General features: G+C 43.4%; 1 pseudogene; it reads left to right on the forward strand.

The window, feature by feature from the left end:
- Positions 1–2042: 2042 nt before the first annotated feature.
- On the forward strand, positions 2043–3359 carry LOC147451061 (uncharacterized; annotated as a pseudogene).
- The last annotated feature ends 19369 nt before the right edge of the window (positions 3360–22728 follow it).

Raw genomic sequence — 22728 nt, forward strand, 5'->3', positions numbered from 1 at the left:
CCTTGTCGCAGTCATGTTGGGCGTATCTTGCAATCACGACGTTCAAACAAATGACAGCCCGAACAAAAGGGTCATCATAAAAATTATGTGCTTTTGTAAGGGCACCACACTTGGCATTCATATCAATTGAAGTACTACCAAGCACTACATCTTTCACGTAAGGCGACCAAAGTTCACGAATAAGCGAGTGACTAGAATCCCCTCTATATTGCCCCCTCTGTCATTTTCTCTTTGTCTTTCTCATACATTCTCTCGACTGGATCATGTCTAACTACAAGATGAGCCACTACAAGAGGAATCCCATTTGAAGGCTACCATAGAAGAAGCAAAAGAACCAAAATTCGAGGCAAGACAAAAAATTAAAGTAATCATGACCATGAGAGAGCAAGAGAGAGGTTGTGAACCTTGCTAGAGCTACTGTTTGCGACAACTATTGATTACGAGCCTTCACCATTCCGGTGAATATATTGCAGTATGATTGCTATTAACAATTGCTGATTACGAGCTGCTGCTTGTGATGGTTGAATGCAACGGCTTGTGCGACGAGCTGTTGATTGCGACAACTGCTGATTACAAGCCTACACCGAGCCGGTGAATGATTGCTGATTACGACCTGCTGCTTGCGATGGCCGATTGTGACAGTTGTGGCGAGTTGTGACGAGCAGCAATTGCGATCAACTGAAAAAGCAAGCTCTGGTGTGATTAAAAAAACGCTAAATAAAGCAAGCAGCACGCGAGCCGTTAGAAAAGCATTTCCACGTGGGTTAATGAGAAGCCAGATTTTCAAATATGCACTTATGCTAACGTAGTAACAAGGATATAATCAGAACGTGCCAATATTTTCATTCCTTATAGTGACATATGTCCCAAAGGCTTATGCGATAACAACGCTGGACATTGCTCAGTGATCCCAACAATGTGATCAAAACAAAACTAGCTACAAAAAGAGAATATAAGACCTTTAGCCAACACAAGTTTGCCCTTAGTGAGCTTCCAAGATCCATCACTAAAAGCTATTTGACAACCAAGAGATCCAAGCTGACCCACATTGATCGAGATCTTAGCAAGAGCTTGCACATGACGAACATGCTACAAAGACAAAAGTAGTAGTATTTGGCATACCCAAGTATTCGTCTCTAATGCCATGGATTTGCATGGTCTACCATTTGCAAGTTTGATAGTGCATGTATGAGAAGCATCATAGTCATGAGACCATGATCTATGAGGTGCAATATAAAAAGAGGCACCAATGTCAATGACCCAATCCATAGGCATACTCGTCTCATGAGAGAGAAGAAAAACATTCAAGTGGAATTCATAGGGGCACCTTCCTCCATCCTTAAATTGATAAGCTTCTTAATCCAATAAACTTGTGAGGTAGCCGAACATTTTTCATTCTTGTCACAAATATGTTGCCTTGAAGCATAAGCTCCACCTTCTACATCCTTCACTTTATAGTAAATAGATTCTGACAAGGAGAGCCTACTGGTAGACGTGCACAACTCGTCTAACTCTTCCCGGTCATCTTTCTCTATGCATTTGGGCTTCACACCCTTGACTTCAATAGCAATTTGTTTCTTCTGCACCATGACATCACAATTTGGGTCTTTCCAATACAAGAAGTTAGCACCATCCAACTTTTGGGTTGATGTTTTGAGGGAGCTTTCTCTAGATTTTTGCTCAACCAAGCAATTTTTTTAAAAGCTCGTTTTGCTCTAAAATCGATTTTGGAGAGAGCTTTTTTCTCAATCGCTCGCTCAATCTCTCTCTCTCTCTCTCTCTACACACACACACACACACACACACACTAGTACAATGGCTTAGGTGACAGTACGTAAAGATAAAGGTTTGAAACACTCTGTGAAAGAAAAATATTGATATACCCATGAGTAGCTCAACATCTTAAATAGTAGCAGGTGATCTTTAAATACTCTGTGTGTGTGTGTGTGTGTGTGTGTGTGTGTGTGTGTGAGAGAGAGAGAGAGAGAGAGAGAGAGAGAGGAGAGATGTTAAATGTTGCACTAATTTGCTAACTCTTTGTCATGGCACTAAGGTGCGTATGGAGCTACGGGGGGGCAACCATTAGTAGGGCTCAAAGTCGAGTGCCCACATCATGCAAGTTCATTCTGGTGGTGCCAAGCTTGGCACGAGCCTCGCCCACCTGCTTCAAATTGTGTTGCTTGTGTTCTTCTTCATCATCTCCATCTACTTTTGTGCAAAAAAGTTTCATCATCCGTTCAAGCACCTCCCTTGCCTACAAGCTCATCAGAAGGAGCAATTGTCTCAGGAGCTTCTGCACCAGCTGATCTTGATGCCCTTCGCATCCACATTGGCAAAATCCTCAAAGCTTGGAAGAGGTTCATGTTGTTGTTGTTGTTGTTGTTGTTGTTGTGTGTGTGTGTGTGTGTGTGTGTGTGTGTGTGTGTGTGTGTGAGAGAGAGAGAGAGAGAGAGAGAGAGAGAGAGAGAGAGAGAGAGAGAGAGAGAGAGAGATTTTGAGGGGTATTGCACCAGTTTAGCTCAATAGATTAGTTTCTTTAGGTGAGCCATTTTGTCACACGCCCGGATGAGGTTGGTTGAGCGGTCTAAGTGTCACACGAGGGTATACCATAAGTATAAAAATAAAACGAAATTGACAAAAGACCCCTAACATATTTATCTACTATGTCGTGTTGGCTTTTTGTTATTGATAAGTATAAGTTAGTGCCAATAAATTATGCACAATACAATTGTGTCACATGCGATCAATATTCCTATTTTGTGTTACTGTCCATTCATTTTCCACAACTTGGGTGCTACATTCCTTCAATACTTCTTATGTATGATATTGATGTGTGCTATGCTTGCTACAATATGGTGGATGGTACTAAAATAACGAATTCTTCCATGGAAATGTGTTATGTCAACTCCCTTTATGTTGAAGAGGTTGACCTTGCAGAGCCTAAGGGGCCCCACACTATCTGCAGTCGCCTTGTCAAATATCCTGCATTGGAAGAACTCCAGGGAAGGCATGTCATGGTCTTGACAAATTTGAAGCCTCGTAATATGAGAAGAGTAAAATCAAATGGCATGCTACTGGCAGCTTCAGATGAGTCCCATGAAAATATAGAGCTCTAGGTTCCATCATAGTGGTCTGTTGCAAGACAGAGGGCTTGGTTTGGTGTGGAGGTTGATAAGCACTCACAAAAAAATGCAGTCACTCTGAATCAGTTACAAAAGACAAAGATTTGGGAGGTCATACAACTTGAGTTAAAAATGTATGAGGAATGTGTTATTACCTTCCAAGGAAAACCTATGCAAACAGCCACATGATTGGTGACATCAAAGTCTCTCAAGGGAGCTAATCTTGGTTGTGTCTAGACATTAACGTTGGTTTAGTCCAAACATTTTTGTAGCAAAGCCAAGAGAGTTTGTAGTGTTTGTAACTTCAGCTTACACAACAGGTTATGTATCAAGGATACCACTCTTAAGATCCGTTACATCATAATGCTCTTTTAGACATTGTGAAGTTGCGGCAAAGTTTCTACTTTATAAATGTGTGTGTGTGTGTGTGTGTGTGTGTGTGTGTGTGTGAGAGAGAGAGAGAGAGAGAGAGAGAGAGAGAGAGAGAGAGAGATTAAGAAAAAAAGCTTGCTCCAAAAACTGATTTTGGAGCGAAGTGAGCTTTTTCTTTAAATTGCTTAGTTGAGTAAAAATCTCCCTACAAAGCTCCCTCCATGCCCATCCCCCCAACTTTTCTATCTTGAAAATTGTGTCATCTTTGGTGCTCAAGACAACAAGAATGTAAGCAAGAGGTTGTAGCCAACCAAAACACCACTAAACGATTGTGATCAATAAGCTCCTTTGATGGAGATTTTTAAAGGTAGAAACAATTTAAAAAAGGGGGTAAAACCCTTGGACACTTGATGGGAATTGTCTCGAAATGGAAAGTGTGCTATAGCAATAGCAACCGGAACCCAAATCAACCTTGAAACTGCACACATCGATGAGGGCGAGGAGCACCAGTACAGAATCACAGCTCAACATCTGATACCAACTGAACCAATGCAATGGAAAGTAGGTAGGCAATTCAAAGAGCAAGAGGAAATACAAGACACACAAATAAGGCGGGGTAGTACTCACACACTATCAGTGTACGACGTCAATTGAAATATAATGTTTACACACATCCAAACAAAGGAAAAACCTTCTCAATTTGATTGATAAGAATAGGAAGAATATGAAAAATCGTTTGCCTAACTACAATATTGTGCATACACATATTTACTAGCAAAAGTTCACTCATCATGGATCGAATTTGATATGTATACTCTCCTCAACTTGATAAGACAGTAGACCCACACTCATTGGGTTTATTGTGTTAAAGGAAAGTCTAGTCTTATATTGTCTATTGCCACCTATACGCTCTACACTATAATAAATACTTTAATTCCTTCAAACATTCTCAAGGGATCATGGTTCCAAGGTAAATAATTAAACGCCCTTGTGGAGGCTATGACTCTGCCGCACCACCACCAAACGACCTCACAGTGGGCGGCCTTTAATGTATTTGATCGCGCTAAGGGTTGTAAGGAGGGTGGAAGAAGAGTCGGTGTCAGTAGGTGTCCTAAGTCCTTATTTGCTTGTGGTGATGGGTGAATTGTAGGGCAAAATGCAAGTAGAGTGGCTTCACTCAACAAGATAGGTGACACGGAGCATCGCACACGTGAGTGCGCCTACAATGCATGCGAAGTGCGAGTGTGGGTGATAAAGGAGATGAGTGCGTACCATGTTGGTGGAGCTCTATATGAGGATTAACCCCTCACCTCTCCTTATTGTTGGCACTGCCTGCTTGCAGGTAGTGATATAGGCGTGGTGCCTATCAAAATTGTGTACATATTTTTTAGGCACTCTTTTAGGCTTTTTAGTCTATTTTTTAGGCTTACTAGTTAAAATAGCATATCTTTCTCTCTCTCTCTTACTCTCTCGCTCAAAGCAGTCAAAAGCAGCGTTCTAAAAACTTTCCCAATTCTCAACGTCCGCTCAACCTCCCTCTGCAAAGCATAGGCCACCAACACCTCTTTGAGCTCCCTCTCAGCCTATGCACGGGGTGCTCTTTGAAGCCGTGCCCAACTAGCTTGCCCTCCCCCCCCCCCCCCCCCCCCCCCCCCCCCCTCTCTCTCTCTCTCTCTCTCTCTCTCTCACACACACACACACACACACACACACACACACACACACACAGGCAGTGCCGCCATGTGCGCATAAGTGTCGGCCTTGTTCTATAGTACCAAATAATGCATAATGGTAGTGTGGTCAAATGAGATGGGTGTCCGGCCAATTGGCATGAACCCTAACAATTTCCCACCCTAAGGCCAACATGGCCCGGGTGGCTATATTTGAAAGTATGTACATCTATACAACTATGAAGCAATCTTGTGGCTTCACCCTACACGCATTCATCTCCATGCAATGTGCAAACGGCAAGAGTGTCTGTATGCATGCACACACACACACACAATCTTTAAATACAAAGAAGAGGAGACAGAGCTTCCTGGCACTCACACACACACAACATACACTGGCAGTCATAGCCCGTGCCTCTGGCTTTGGATACGAGAGTAGAGGCCTATTGAGTTACTCGTTTGCCATAGGAATTCTTGAACTCAATGGAGAGGTACTCCTCCCCCTCTGCTAGTGCACAAAGCCTTCAACTTCTTGCCTGACTGGTTTTTTGCCTTAGCTAGGAGCTTCTAGAAGACACTAAAGACTTTGTCTTTCCTCTTCAAGAGGTAGACCCACACCTTTCAAGTAGAGTCATTTATGAAAGCCAATAAATATAATGCCCCTCCTAGAGACTTACGTGGCATAGGCCCACATACTAAATCTAGAGGATTTCCTAACTTTCTATACAATGGCGATGAGGTAAGCCTACTATGTTTCTCACATATGCAATTCTCGCACAAACTAAAATATGATTAGTATAACACACGAATATAGCCAAAACGCTATAATTGCTTCCCTCCCTTTTGACTCATACAACCAAGCCAACTATTCCTGAGTAGAAGACTTCTTGAGTCTTTCACAGAAGAGTCATGCAATGAATGTAATGAGCTAGATTTTTGGCCTTTGAGCACGACCAAGTTACCTTGTTTAATCATCCACGAACCATTGTAGTGTATCCAAAATCATCAAGCTATCCTGCTGAAACCAAGCTCTTAGTTAGGTTTAGCATATGTCTAACATCTAACACCTCGTAGCATGAACTCGATATCGTTGCGTATACACAACTTCACATCACCAATGCCACATATCTCAAGCTGATGAGAATCGCCCAGCTTAACTCAACCATGTGTAGAATCATAAGTGGGGAACCACTTCTTGTGAGGAGTAACATGAAAATTGGCACTTGAGTCAATAATCCAATTTTGCACATAGCATTTGTCAAGCACTAACGATGTCTCTGGACTCAAATCAAAAGTGAAGGCTACTACATCTGGCGGTTACATCACGTTAAGGACAACATCAACATTTAGAGACTCAATGACATTGAGCTCCTTTATCTTTAGACTGCTCTTAGGAGGCATAGAACTTACAACAATGGCTTTACCTTTTTCTCTCTTTGCAACAAACGACAATATATTTTTGTGTGTCATTTCATATGACAATGGTAGCATTCAATATTCCTTGGGTCACATCCATGGCTCTTGCTACCTGCATTATTACGATATTGAGAAGGATCGCAAATACGACTACGACCTCTTTGACTTTGATTGTTCCTTTGGCTACTTTAACTTGCCATAGATGCATCACCATGCCCACTAGTATCGAGAGACTGACGTCAAATCTCTTTCTAAGAAAAGCACTTGTAACATCACCGAAAATAAGCTTGCCCTTAGAGGTGGAGTTACTAATGGAACTGTTAAATGTGTCCCGTGATGCCAACAAAGAAGATAGCAAGAAAATGGCTTTCATTTCATCATCAAAATTAATCCCCTTTGATGTCAACTGAGTAAATTCATTATTAAACTCGTTCAGGTGTGAAATGATGCTGCTACCTTCTTTCATGTTAAAATACATAGGCTTCTTCATTAGAAATACTTGTTCGATGCACTCTTACCATCCGATGTTGAGCATAAAGACTCCCACTATTCTTTAGCATTGGTTTTGTCCATTATCATGAAGAATATTGACTCACCACCAATGTAGTGTGGATAGTGTGTTGTGCTCTCTATAGTGGGTGCTTCTGAGTGCAATGTGCGTGACAACTCACTCAAAACAGAATGAAAACACATGAAACAATAGATAACAACTAATCAACACAGAGACACAGCAACATACTAAAATATATGGACACGACTATCTCAAAGAGCCGATACAGACTCTGGCGTGGCAGCACACTCAGCTCCAGCCAGAACTCACGGGTACAATGGGGGTGTCGAGGCTCAGATGTGCAGGGATGTTGCAGGCGTGTTGTGTATAGAGTCCGTACTCTAGACGACGATGCTGGACCATATATGAAGAAGATGGCAATCATGACCCAACAACTACTACTCATATGTCCCACCATAAAGAGCCACCAACGGCTCATAAATGTCAGCCGTCCAAGTCTATCTCCAAACCGAGTGGTGGTGGTGACTTGGCCACAATGTTCACTAAACCACCATCCGTATCCCTTCCACGTGTCACTGCCTTGCCCAGAGAGTCCATCTAGTATGAACCAGACTAGACCAACTGTACTAGCTGTGTGTCCTATGAAAGGCACACTGTAGCCAGCTACAACTTGCCCGCCACAACACCGCTCACCATCTCAGTGAGAGGATCAGTGAAACTAGAGAGAACAGTGAAACACAAGAAAAAATGCAGTACACTATGATTGAAGAGGGTGATGTTTGGAGAAGGTTTTGAGTTCCCAGGAAGAAGTACCAATGAAGCAATGTCGATATTTGTAAGATATGCTAAAGCAGCAATGACCCCGACTCAATGAGGTAAGGAATTACCCAGCTTAATGAGGTAAGCTGACCAGAAGGTAGAAATAGAAGACACCTAGATTAAGTAATCCCACGAGGCACCTGATGAATTGCAGTTATATGTAGTTGTGGCTGGAGCTGAAGGAGTAGGTAGGGGAGTTGTGGGTAGGCTGGTGGTTAGGCTAGATAGGGGCGAGAGGGGAGGGGATGGGGTGGGGAGGGGGGGGGGGGCGAGGGGTGGGTAGGAGGGTGAGTCCGGGTGGGCAGGGGGCGAGGATGAGTGGGGAGGGGCGAGAGGTAAGTAGGGGAATGAGGGAGGGGCGGGTGGTGGGGGACGAGGGGTATGTAGGGGGCGAGGGTTAGTGAGGGGGGCACTAGTGACAAGGGGGTGTGAGGGGAAGGGTAGGGGCGAGGGGTGGGTAGGGGGCTGAGGGGGAGGGGTGATGGGGGGGGGGGGGGGGGGGGGGGGGGGGGGGGGGAGGGGGGGGGGGGCGGGGGGGGGGGGGGAAAGAGCAATATAGGGGGGGGCGAGGGGTGGGTAAGGGGGCAAGAGCAGTGGAGGGAGAGGGGCGAGGGCAGGATAGGGGGCGAGGGTGATTGGGCAGGGGGGCAAGTGAGTGTGAGCGGGAGGGTAGGGTCGAGGGGATAGCAGACAACAAACATTAATCTTCAATGCAAGGTATAGCCGGAAGAGTTTGTGTTCCATTGTAGATGAATTCCATGGTCCATTCGCTGAAAGAGGAGATGCTACAGAGCGTAGCAGTTGATGGAGAGCATGAGTAGGTATCATGAGCAAGACAACTATCACGAGCAGGGAACTCATCTAGCAGGACGGGCTCTGTGAAGGGAGTTCGCTAGACACAGAGGAGAACTTTGTTCTTGTTGGACAAGCAGACACCAAAACGGTGCTACAAGGGCTTCTATAATCAGTGAGGGGAGCAACGGGATGGGATATCATATAGGACTCTAATGGTCACACTGGCAGGTGCCCGCCACTAGGACTTGCTCTGGGGTAAAGTGACTAAATAACAGCAAGGGTTTCACTTCTAAAACTCGCATCTAGTCGCAGCATGTCATAGAGAGACAGTTGTTGGAAGGTGTTCTTCAAGATTGTCTCTGCTGTAAGTTTTTCTTTTTCTACCAGTAGTTTCTCTGGTACCTTGATCTTGTGTAGATCGGAAACTGATTCCAAGAAAGCTTCATAAATATCGGAGAGCAAAGATTTGGATTCTTTCTTGGCACTATGGGATGGCTTTGTCAATAGCTGAAGGCAGGGTATCCACTGTTGTGAGATGTGTGGGGGAGATGAACTTGTTGGAATGCTAAGACTGAGAGCGGCTCTCTGGGCCCGAGCGAGGACACCCGATGGCTCCTCTACCAACTACGGCTTATCTTGCGGGGTAACCACATGGGCAGAAGGGGGCGGCTGAGGAATGGTGCTAATTACTATCAAATTGAGCTTGGGAAAAGTAAACTCATTCTGGCCTTGACTTGGGTTCAAAGCCGTGTATGCACGAAGTTTAGGGCAATCCTTACTATAGCGATCCTTCGTTTTAGGGCCATGATGACAGGGAGAAGACCCTTCAGGTAGAGGGCATTTGCTTTGGTAATGACCATATTCCCCACATCTATAGCACAAAATGGGCCGATTCAATGGGCGAGTCAAAGGTCGAGGTGGTCCTTGCTCCAAGTGCATGGAGTTGGAGGTGGATGCATAGAAGCTTTGAGGTGATGAGGGAGCATGGGTATGATAAAAGCTCGGAGACAAAAAAGTACTTTTGCATACCTTGCATAAGAGGGGCTATCAATAAAGGTGGCAGGCATGTGGTGTGGATGGCCCACAGGGAGAAATCATGTTGGATGCAGCTGTTGGCCCTTGTTGAAGAATAGGACCAAGACTTTGATGTATTTGTGGCAATACCTTAAGGTAGTAGAAGTCCTTGTCATCATGTCCAAAATTTTCACAACAGAAGTGGCAGTAAACCCGAAGGGAGCATTCCTTTGGAGGGTCCCCTGGAGAGCGGCATGAGCTACACCAAATCATAGCCTTAGCCTCCTGCTGAGGCTTGAGCTCTTCTAGCTGGCGCTTGATCTATTCCAATGCCTCATTATGTGGAGGCTTCTCTTGTCTAAAGAGAGAAGGACCTCTCCTCTTGAAGAGCTCGTTGTAACGTTAGGGCTTCCAGTTCCCTGCGTAAAGAAGTTAATGGATCATAAGGACTTTTTGAAAACACTGAGGGGTCCTCTACCTGAGGGGAGTTGGTGAACAGCTTCTTGGCTCCCTCTATCCTAGTAGCAGCCATGACAAACTCATCTAGAGTGGCGTCAAGTCGGAGATTCTCTCGGAGTTTTTGCTGGGAAGTTTTGGGAAGAGCCTTCTCCACCCACTTCTTAACCATAATCTCACCCGGTTGCTGAGGAAGCTTGGCCACCAGAGACTTTGTTCTGGTCATGAGCTATGCAAAAGTCTCATTTGGTTGGAGCATCAGGTTGGCGAACTCATTGAGGACATTCTCCTGGAAGTCCCCTGGTCTGAAAGCTTCACAAAACTGTTGTCGTAAAGTGTCCCAAGTTGCAAAGTGATTCTCTGCAAACTGACTGTACCACTTGTCTGCTAAGCAATCCAAGGTAGATGGAAAGAGTACCAAATAAGCATCTTCTATTAAGAACACGACCTCTACAAAGAGATACAAACCTCCTTGCATGGTCGTCTGCACTGTCTGAGGAGAGTCCCTTGAAAGTAGGACACTTGATGTTTACCTTGACCAAAACACTGGTCAACGCCTCCATGATCTCTTGCTCAGGAGCATGTTCCTCAATAACTAGCTGTAACAAAATGGGAGAGAGCTATACTGGGGAAGGTGACCTGGAAGATGTAGAACCGGATGGAGGAATGGATGATGCCGTATATGGAGGTATGGCTGATCAGGTTGGTGGACTTCTACTAGGTACCAGGGGTTGATGCCTTCTGTTGTAGTACTTCAGAGGAATCAGTAGTGCGCTTTGACACTCTAATGACCGCCTTGTATGTGTCATGCAGTGACCACAAACCCAGCCAAGCTTTGGGCAGGAAGACCTTTAACTGGCTGAACATAGGTCTAGACTCTACTAGACTAGGGCGAGTGACTGGACCACCTGGCTCGACCAAGGATGAGGAAGGACTAGACCAGGGACAAGGAAGGACTAGACCAAGAGGAGAGCTGGTTGGACCAAGGCGAGAGAGAACCAGACTAGTAGGACGAGAGACTAGGTCAACTAGACTAAGCTGTCTAGGGTGAAACTGGACTAGACCAGTAGGCTACACGGTGCAAGGCGAAGTAGGCGAGGCTAGGTAAAATCCAGCTAGCTCCTCAGTTTGTACCTCAACAGAGAGTGAGACTTCAATTGAGGTCCCACCGGGCGTGCCAAAAATGAGAGCACGTGTAGCGCGGAGTGTGTCATGCTCTCTACAGTGGGTGCTTCTCAGTGCAATGTGCGTGACATCTCGCACAAAACAGAATGAAAACACATAAAACAATAGATAATAGCTAATCAACATAGAGACACAACAGCAGACCAGAACATATGGACTTGACTATCTCAAAGAACCGATACAGACTCTGGCGTGGCAGCACACTCAACTCCAGCCTAGAACTCACGGATACAATGGGGATATCAAGGCTCAGATGTGCATGGATGGTGCATATGTGATTTGTGTATAGACTCCCTACTCTAGACGACGACACTAGACCATGTATGAAGAAGATGGCAATCATGACCCAACAACTACTACTCATATGTCCCACCATAAAGAGCCACCAACGGCTCAGAAATGTCGGCCATCTAAGTCTATCTCCAAACTAAGTGGTGGTGGTGACCTGGCCACGATGTGCATTAGACCATTGCCCATATCTCTGCCACATGTCACTGCCCAACCCAGAGAGTCCATCCAGTGTGAACCAGACTAGACCAACTGTACTAACTGTGTGTCCTGTGAAAGTGACATTGTAGCCTGCTACAACCAAGATGCAACCTAATAGTTGCCATGGCTCCAGCATCAAGTTCCTCCCAGTAATCATATCCGAAGGTGCACTCTTTTAATGGCACTACAAGTCCTTTGTTGATTAGCACACAAAATAATCTCTACTTCCATATAGTGAAATTTGTGCCATCAAACTTCTTAATGTAGCAATCTTCTTTCTCAGAGGATCCAACCATACTAACAAGAGCTAGTTGCATGAGAGTAATGTTAAGACTCAAGGTAACTTTTTTGACTAAAAAATTACACTCTCTTCACGAAGATCAAAATTTCAACTAGAAATTCAATAAAATCATTGCAATATCAATGCAAAAGAGTGATGTAAGCAAACTAGATGACTTGCAAAAAAAAGATGGAGGTGTGTTTCAAGCACACACTTTGACTATTTGGCGTAAAAAATTACTCTAATTTACACATACACCACTATGGCACAGAGAGCAAGAGAGAGAGCACATCGGCTTTCTTGGCGTTCAGCATCGCAAGGCATTTTCATCCAACAGCGTAAACTGGCATTGATAGCTAGCAGTTTTTTTCCTTCACATTAGCATAGCGGCAACAACATCAACACTGGACTTAGCATTGACACACCGTCTTGACATTGATACAACATTTTTTCATAGCATCAATAGAGAGCAATCTTGCCAGTTACTACTTGGCTTCTTAGTGCTCTAATACCACTTGTGAGTGCGTGTATGATGCGTGCAAAGTGCGAGTGCGGGTGAGGAAGGAGACGAGTGCACACAATATTGGTGGAGCTCTACATGAGGATTACCCCTCACATCTCCGTATTGTTCTATATCACCAAAGAATGGATAACGTTAGTACGATTAGTGAGATGGGTGTCTGGCTAGTTGGCTTGAACCCTAACAACATGGGTAGTAGTTGCATAGGGCATAGAGGTGTGAGATAGTTGGAACTCCTATGGGCACATGATGCAAGTGACTTAAAATAGGTCGATACTATGATTGTCTAGTTGGGGGTTTAAAGCAGGAGCAGCTAATGCTAGCAGTGGCATGGGCAAAGACACAAAGGCGGGCTCGCGCATAATGGGGAAAATAGAAACCGCCTCCGAGCATGGCCATACAAGTAGAGGGAAGTTTTAATGCTACCAAAAAAATTGCAAGAGACGTCACAAATATATCTAACAAGCTTGGGGGAGAGAGAGAGAGAGAGAGAGAGAGAGAGAGAGAGAGAGAGAGAGAGAGAGAGAGAGAGAGAGAGAGAGAGAGAGAGAGAGAGAGAGAGAGAGAGAGAGAGAGAGAGTTTTTAACCCTAAACGTTGTCTTAGACTACTGTGGTTTTACTATAACGACACCCATGGAGATACAATGACACAAAACATGAAGAGAGAAGAGGAATCTCTTCAGATTCCCCTTAATGCAACAATTTTCAAAATTGGTATCACTCAATATTGCAATTCTTTTTTGTTAAATCTTCAATTACTTAAGAAGATTCGCACTTTTAAATGATGAACCGCTAAAGGGCTTCTATGTACCGACTATGCAGTCATCACTGTACCATTAATGTCGTGGCAGCTAGAACCTTTGTACATTTTACACACAGTTATACTATCTCATATCAAGCCAATACTTTTATTACTCTCAACCCCTAACAACACGCAAAGATATCAAGATTTTTGTAACAAATTCTACCAAAATGGACTCAAAAGAATCAAGCTAAGATAATCAAAAACTACCTCCACAAATGTAGATGTACAACCCAAGTTTGTAACCCTATTGATGCGATGGGCACTAGGGACTCCCTTGTGGGCCTAGTGCCCTCAAACAATCTTTATTGGGACCTAGTCCGTAGTTAGGATCGAGGGGCACACTCACACTCTCTCGCTATGAGAGAAACCCTTAAAAAACTTAAGAATACTCCATGGAAACCATATCTTAGAGGCTCATCTCTCAAAGAATATAACACTCATCTAAAAGTGACAAGGGTCACCCTTACACTCTCTCACTACCAGAGAAAACCTTATAAAATACCTAAAATACTCGATAGAGAAACTAACTAAGATATTCTACTCTCAAAGAATATCACTCGTCTAAAAGTGACGTGAGGCAATTTATTGTAAGGCATGAGAAGGATGATTAAGGGGATGATGAAGGTGATTCTCTAATATATGAAACTTGCACCCTCACTTCACATTACCAATTGCCCCGATGGGCTCAAAAAGCTACCCAAAATCCCCCACTTCTCCATCGTGCTAGCCCACCTTTGTGTAACGAGTCAGCCCATCCATGGCATCTACTCTTTTATACTACATAAGGGTTCCTTGTAGAGGTGTGTGTAAGAATCTTCTGACCATGTATCCTACAACCTTCTTGGGAAAGAGATCAAATAGGGAATTAAGTTTTACTCAATGATTAAGAAAGTTTTTATTGACATGGATAACACGTGCACTCACACATGAAATACTCTAACCTTGGCGCTTTTTTGGTTTGTGATGGTTGCAACGAGGAGGGGGGTGCTTGTAGGTATTTTTTTCTCTCTTGTACTAGAGTTCTCTGATAATCTAAGTCAAATTTTTACAATCAGTGACTGATTGTGGTCCTTATCTCTACCTCATGCCCAAGCTATGGCGTTTTTACATAATTTTCTACCCACACACATTTGCTTATATACTTATATACATATGAAAGAAGGGGCTCCCATGTCCAAGTGCAAGGCAAGAGTTTGATTAGGGTAATGAAGTACTTGATATAGTGAAGCTAAAGGAAAATCTAACCTGACATTGTTGTCATTATGAGGCTTTCAAAAGAATATGATTTCTAATGATTAAACAAAGTTGATCAAATGGGCTTGGGTAACCTCCATACAATGTGGGGGTTCCTTTGACACATGCAATACTAGCATTTGACTAATCATGTGTATTTTGTGTGTTGATGGATGCAGGTAATGGAAACATCCTTTCTCTTGGTGTGTGAAGCTTTGCCTATGCAAGTTTGGACTACGAGAACCAATCTTTACTTCAATGATGAAACCTTTTTGTACGATATGGATTTGATGAATTGAAGCTTTTTATTTTGAAAGGAAGACATCACCTTACAGTTCATGGTTTGAGGCTGCATGCCTGCAAGGCTTAACTGTTTGGGACAACAATTTACATTTAAGAGAAGGATTTACATGAATCAAACGCATTCTCTTGTTCTTTTGTCATTGTCATTTATCATTGGTCTAGTTTTTCAATGTCTTTCATGTTGCCTTTCTTATAACATTCTTGTAAATAAGTTAGATAATATTGTATAAATCCAAATGTTATTAGTTTTTATACAGCATAATACCGAATTTGGTAGTTGATATTATGAAATTTGGTACTTCATACTACTAATTTATGTGTCTAGTAGTACAAATTTGGCACTATCAAATGAATGTTTTCTACTTTTAACTTTTCAATACTAGATTGAAACTGCTTGGTTCCAATTTAATCTTGAGTAGTTCCAAATTGGTAATGTATTATATTATTTTGATGTTTCCTAGTTCCAAAATTGGTTTTGTGTTACATCTTTTGTGCATAGTCTTCTTGAATATAGTTTGTTCTTTGTGATATTGTATGATAATTCAATACAAGGACACACACATTATTCACAAAGGTACCAAAAACTGTATACACTGCTTCACATTTGGTTATTTTTTTGTTGTGTCATGGTTCAACCTTGCTAGGATGAAAAGTCATCCACTTTCTCCCTACATTTTGACTACGTAGTTAATGAGAAACTTCATTTGAAGTATAATGTTTACACAAACATCGAAAAAAGGAAAAACCTTATCAATTTGATAGATAAGACTAAGAAGAATACGAAAAATTGTTTGCCGAACTACGATATTGTGCATAAAGAAAAAGTGTCACTCTTTGTGGATCTAATTTGATCCATATACTCTCCTTAACTCGATAAGGCAGTAGGCCCACACTCGATGGGCTTATTTTGCTAAAGGCACGTCTAGCCTTGCACCACTTATAGGCAAGTCTAGCCTTCCCTCTTTTAAATTCTAAGCCACTGAAGGGCTTCTAAGTAGCGACTGTGCGGTAACTGTACCAACGACATCGTGGCAACTAGGAACTTTGCACCATTGTGCATGCCCCCCCCCTGGTTGGGTTCAAGCCCTTGTGAGAAGATAATATTGTGGTAGATAGATACAAACACCACCCCTTTATTCTGGAGTTTGTATGCTAAAAGGAGTGGTTAGTCTAGCTTTGTAAATTTAAAAGGATCAAAGCTGAAACTAATCATAGCGTGTTCTTTTGCTCTATCAATCAAGTCTCTCTCTCTCTCTCTCTCTCTCTCTCTCTCTCTCTCTCTCTCTCTCTCTCTCTCTCTCTCTCTCTCATTCTTCTACTACATGCTCTCCCTCCCTCTCATGAAGATTCCCCGACGACACCCACCATAGTCGGTGATTCTTTAACAATGGTATTAGAGCGCCAGGAGGTCCTGGGAAGGGCACTTTAAAATGCACAGTTGAAGAATTTCTTGGTGGTGCAACAGAGTAAGAGGTTAGTGGCAAGCAGCTCTACAGCAATAGCGTTTTGAATCATTGCACCTTGTTGGTAGTTTTGCAAGCGCCCGACGGTGGGTAGTGTCACTCATCGTGGATTGAGTTTGATCCATATACTCTTCTCAACTTGATAAGGCAATAGGCCCACACTCAATGGCCTTGCACTACTAATAGGCTCTACATTACAATTGATACTTTAATTTCTTCAAAGATTCTCAAGGGGTCGTGTTTCCAAGGTGAATAACTAAATGCCCTTGTGGAGGCTATGATTTCACATCATCGCCATTAACGACAACACATAGGGCGGGCGTCCTACAATGGTGCTTGGTTAGATCTAATCGCGATAAGGATCGTTGCTAAGGAGGGTGGAAGAAGAGCCAGTTCTAGTAGGTGTCGTAAGTCCTTCTTTGCTTGCGGTACTGGGTAAATTGTAGGGCAAATGTAGGTAGAATTGCTTCACTCGATAAGATAGGCAACAAGGGCATTGCACAGGCTGTAGTTGAATACGGCATAGAGGTGTGAGATAGTTGGGACTCCTAAGTGCACATGATGCAAGTGACTCAATAGGTTGATGCTATGTTTGTCTCATTGGGGGTTTAAATCTAGGAGTAGCCAATGCTAGCAGTGGCATAGGCAAAGAGACAAAGGTGGGCTCGCTCAGAACGGGGGAGATGGAAATCACCTCTAAGCATGGCCACACGTGTAGAGGGAATTTTAAATGCCACCAAAAAAATCACAACAGACGTTTCAAAAATCTATCTAACAAGGAGAGAGAGAGAGAGAGAGAGAGAGAGAGAGAGATTGAATTATCATCCACGGAGGTCAGATATGACCCATGGGACCGAAGACAAAAACATTACAACGATTGCTTTTAGATGAAGCATAAGTGTTGGAATTAGGGTTGCAGAGAAACACACACAGCTTGGAGAAGACGAAGGAAGCTCAAGGCACACAATAGAGAGTGTGTTACTTAGGGTGCAATGGAAAAATAGATAGCCCTAGAGTGATGGGCGTATATACAATGCTCGGGGGAAAAAACCTCCTAAAGAGGGAAAAAATGCCCCGGCGGTCCTAGTGTGTTCACACACATAACTACCACATGTATATGGTAACAAATCCCCCCTGGAGTGATGCGGTGAACAAGAGCTAGTACATGAGTAAAGGGAAGTGCCATGCCTTGAGGACATGATCAGTCCACAAAGGGGAGTAAGCCCAAAGCTTTGCGGAAAGCTTCAAGCTTCTCACGAGACAATGCCTTTGTGAAAAGATCTGCAAGGTTGTCCTGTGTTGGCACATAAGCCAAGATGATCTCTCCTGCTGAGAGCCTCTCCCTGACATAATGGTAATGCACCTCAATGTGCTTTGTGCGAGCATGAAAAACTGGGTTCCTCGCAACTGCCAATGCGCTATGACTGTCAGTGTAGATAGTGTTGGCAGTGTCCTGTCCAACACCCAAATCACCCATAAGGCGTCTGAGCCATACACACTCAACCGTAGCTGTGAAGACTGCCCTGTACTCAGCCTCACAACTCGAAGTGGCCACGGTAGGTTGCTTCTTGCTCAACCATGATATACATGAACTACCAAGCATGAAACAAAAACCACTTGTGGACACTTGCGTGTCAAAACAACCAGCCCAATATGAGTCCAAAAAAGCATGTAAGTCTGGCGGCAATGATCCCCCCTTGGGATAAAACAAGCCAATATGTAAAGTGCCACTAAGGTAGTGGAAAATCCTCTTGATAGCCTGCCAATGCTTAGATCCTAAGGGCTATGCATAAATCTGCTGACCTGTGAGACTGCAAACTGAATATCCGGCCTCGTGTTGCATACATAAATGAGGCAACCAACAGCAATTTGGTAAAGAGTGACATCAGCAGGATCGCCAGCATCATGTAGACTCAACTTCAAACCTGTTTCCATAGGAGTGGCAATAGGTTTGCAATCCTCAAGTCCAAACTTACATAGCAATGTCTCTATGTAACTTTTCTGACACAAGGCAATACCACCACCACACTGCTTAAACTGTATACCCAAGTAATGATGCAATAGCCCCAAATCTTTCATCTTGAAAGTAGCATTCAAATCAACCTTAAATTCAGCAATATGTCTCTCATTTGGTCCAGTGATTAACAAATCATCAACATAAAGAACCACAATGAGAAGTACATCACCCTCGCGCTTTACATACAATGTGCTTTCTGTTGGACTGCTACGAAATCCTTGTTTAACCAAATGAGTGTCAGCTTTCTCATACCAAGCACGAGGAGATTGCTTCAACCCATACAAAGCCTTCTTACAGCTGCACACTTTGTCCTCTTGTCCTTTTATGACAAAACCGCGAGGTTGCGTTACATAAATTTCCTCAAATATGTCACCATTCAAGAAAGCAGTAACAATGTCCGATTGATGTACATCCCAACCAAAATGAGCTGCCAATGCACATAGAAAATGCACAGTAGTCATACGACAAGTGGGAGCTCAAAAGTCTCTTCATAATCAATGCCTTTTTGCTGTGCATAACCCTTTGCAACAAGTCAAGCCTTATGGCGATCGATCTCACCATCCGGCTTGCGTTTTAACTTGTAAACCCACTTCGTACCAATGGCCTTTTTGCCAGGAGGCAAATCACATAAAGTCCATGTGTCATTTTCTATAAGTGCATCATATTCTGATTGCATGGCAGCCATCCAATTTTCTGAATTCTGTGCTTCATCAAAAGACAGAGGCTCCTCAACATCATGTAAGCTAGACACAGCCAAAGCATAACAATCTGATGCATACGATGCATGGCGAGAGCCTGAAAGAGTACGACTAGACAAAGGTGCATCCAATTTACTGTCACGCAAAGTGTGCACCAACCATTTTAGCATACCTCTAGCCTGCTCATTTTCAGCCCTTTCCTCATCAAGTACATCATGTACATCTACATTAGTAATAGGCTGATGATCTAAGGCATTTTCAGAAACCCCCATAGGTTGTACATTTGCCTCATTGGAACTTACATTCGTATTTCCACCACTAAAAAGAGGCAACAAAGTGTCATAAATGTCCTGTGAGCTTACATTACTGTCTCTAGTACATGACAACAAGGGCCGAACAAAATCTTCCACAAACACTACATCCCGAGAAACCAGAATACATTTTGTTTGCGGATGATACAACCTGTAACCTTTGCTTTCAGCACTATAACCAACAAAAATACATTTGACAACCTTATCATCCAATTTTCTGGGCTGCACTTGTGGCACCAAAGCATATGCCAAACAGCCAAAAACACGCATGTGCTCAATAGAAGGCTTTCTATCATGCCATGCTTCATATGGAGTAATAGACTGCAAAGCATTCGTAAGACACCTGTTAAGTACATAAGTGGCACACATGATGGCCTCAAGCCAAAAAGAATGCGGCAAAGCTTGACTTTTGACCATACATCGTGCCATTTTCGTCAGTGACTTGTTTTTCCTCTCAGCAACACCATTTTGCTGAGGTGTATAAGGCACTGTACATTGGTGTTTTATCCCACGACTAGCCAGAAATGCATTAAATTCATGAGACATATACTCCCCCCCTCGATCGGAACGGAGGGTGCCCATAGTACATTTCGAGACATTTTCAACCATAGCCAGAAATTGTTCGAAGCACATAAAAACTTCGGACTTCGCTTTAAGCGGAAATACCCATGCATGCCTGGAGTAATCATCAATGAAAATCACGAAGTACAGGTAATTGCCCAAGGATGGAGTTTGCATGGGCCCACAAACATCACTATGCACAAGTTACAACCTGCTTGTGGCCCGAACTGAACCATCCTTTGGAAACTTAGAATGCTGCATCTTACCCAAAATACAACCTTCACAAACATGTTTGACAGGTGCTTCAAGAGGCGGCAAAGAAGTAAACATATCAGATTTCTGCAAACGCAGCAAACTGGTAAATTCAGATGACCAAAACATGCATGCCAAAGTTTTGCATATGAAATAGCCCTTGAATCTGCAACAGCATTTGTAAAATTTTGTCCACACTTGTCATACAAAGTGAGCTTATACAGCCCACGGCACAAAAGCCCAGATGCAACAATTTCATCACCAAAACTGAGATCATGAACTGTACATCTGTCATCCACAAATTTGACTACAAGTCCACGTCTAGCGAGTGTGGATACAAACAAGAGATTCTTCTTGATCCCAGGTACATAAAGTGCATCAACAAGTGTGAAGGAACTGCCATTAGCAGTAGTGAGCACAATCTTTCCAACTCCCTGAACTGGATAAGAGGCGTTGTTGGCACAAGTGACTGAATTCCCATGAGGGACAGACTCGAGAGAGGTAAACAATTCACGATGTGAGGTAATGTGCTTTGTAGCACCACTGTCGAAATACCGCACATGTGAATCTGCAGCAACTGACAAGCATGCATCATGGACAGCAGGATTGTAAGTGCACTCTGCGCTAAAAAGCCCATTCTGCATCTACATCAGCAACACAGTCTCCTTTCACAGAAGACTCAACAATGGCTGCATTTGTAGTGAAACCGGCATTTGCAGTGAAACCACCCTCTTTCTTCTTAGCCTCTTTGGCCTTCAACTTAGGACACGACTTGATCAAGTGATCATTGGCTTTACAATAATGGCAACGCATCTTCTTTTTGCCCTTATCACCAGAATTTCCAGACGAATTGCTGCCAGCCAAAGCATTAGGAACATAATTTTTGCCAGCAAAAGCATTAGGAACAGAATTTCCAGACGAATTGCTACCAGTAAAAGCATTAGGAACAAAATTTTTGCCACTCGCAGCAGAACCATAAGAAGTGGTTGCATTGCTGTTACCACCCTTTCTTTGAGAAGCAATAAAAGCCTGTTCAACTACACGCTGTCTAGTCCTGTTTTTTCTGGAAAGTGACTCTTGCAACAACAATGTGCATAATGCATCAAACTTGACAACTTCTGGATTTCCTTGGGTCATAAGTCTCCAAGTATTAGCAAAAGTCTGGTAAGAATCTGGTAAGGCATCAAGAACAGTCTGCATAAGGGAATTGTCTGAAATAACTTCACCTGCAGAAATAAGTTGCTCATTGATATCCTTGACACTAGCAAGGAAAGTGTCCATATCATCTTCCTCATGCATAATCTTCGACTCCAGCTCTTTACGCAGCAAAGCAATTTTAGCCTCATTGCGGCTTGCATAAAGACTTGCTAGAATATCCCAAGCCTGTTTTGCAGATTTTGTTGAACGGATGTGAGGAACAATGGTGCGCTTCATAGACAACGCAATCAATGCATGAGCCTGCGCATCCTTAACATCCCAACAAGCTTGTTCTGCCGTAGGCAAAACAACTCTAACAGCTGCAATCCTTGCAGCAAGACCTGCAACATCCTCAACATCGCCTACATCCTCAGAACCAGGACGTACATCAATGCCCTGCACAATGTTCCAGACACCCTTTGGCACAAGAACATGTTGCATCATATAAGCCCACATAAGGTAGTTGTCCCCATCCAACCTGTCCTCAGCAGCAAACATCTTGAACACATATGTGTTGTTGTTGTCAGCCATGGTAAATGTTGCACCTGATGTGAAAACTGCCTGAAAATAGGAGAAACGGAGCAGGAACAACCTGTGCTATATAGCACAAACCGTAGAAGACTATGAGGCACCTGTTATGTAGAAATCGGCACTGACAAAAATTCTGCACAAAATGACGAAATAGCCTGTGCAGTACTGCCTGTAGTGGAAACGGAGGCCGAAATGAGCCCAAATCAAAATTCTGAGCAGACCAAGCTCTTCGAGATCTCCCAAAATATTTGTCGACCTGCGAACGCTTGCCAAAGCTCACTGAAATCGGAGAAAGTGAGCAGGCATGTGCTGGAGCAGCTGACGACTAAGCCAGGGAGGACGTGACCTGCTCTGATACCAATTGTTGGAATTAGGGTTGCAGAGAAACACACACAGCTTGGAGAAGACGAAGGAATCTCAAGGCACACAATAGAGAGTGTGTTACTTAGTGTGCAATAGAAAAATAGATAGCGCTAGAGTGATGGGCCTATATACAATGCTCGGGGGAAAAAACCTCCTAAAGAGTGAAAAAATGCCCCAACGGTCCTAGTGTGTTCACACACATCACTACCACATGTATATGGTAACAATAAGTACATATTAGTCAAGGACCGAGGTTCCGTTGAGAGAGAGAGAGAGAGAGAGAGAGAGAGAGAGAGAGAGAGAGAGAGAGAGAGAGAGAGAGAGAGAGAGAGAGAGAGAGAGAG

This window comes from Adiantum capillus-veneris, chromosome 9 (genome assembly GCF_014529385.1).
Source record: "Adiantum capillus-veneris isolate H3 chromosome 9, ASM1452938v2, whole genome shotgun sequence".
Taxonomy (NCBI): Eukaryota; Viridiplantae; Streptophyta; class Polypodiopsida; order Polypodiales; family Pteridaceae; genus Adiantum; species Adiantum capillus-veneris.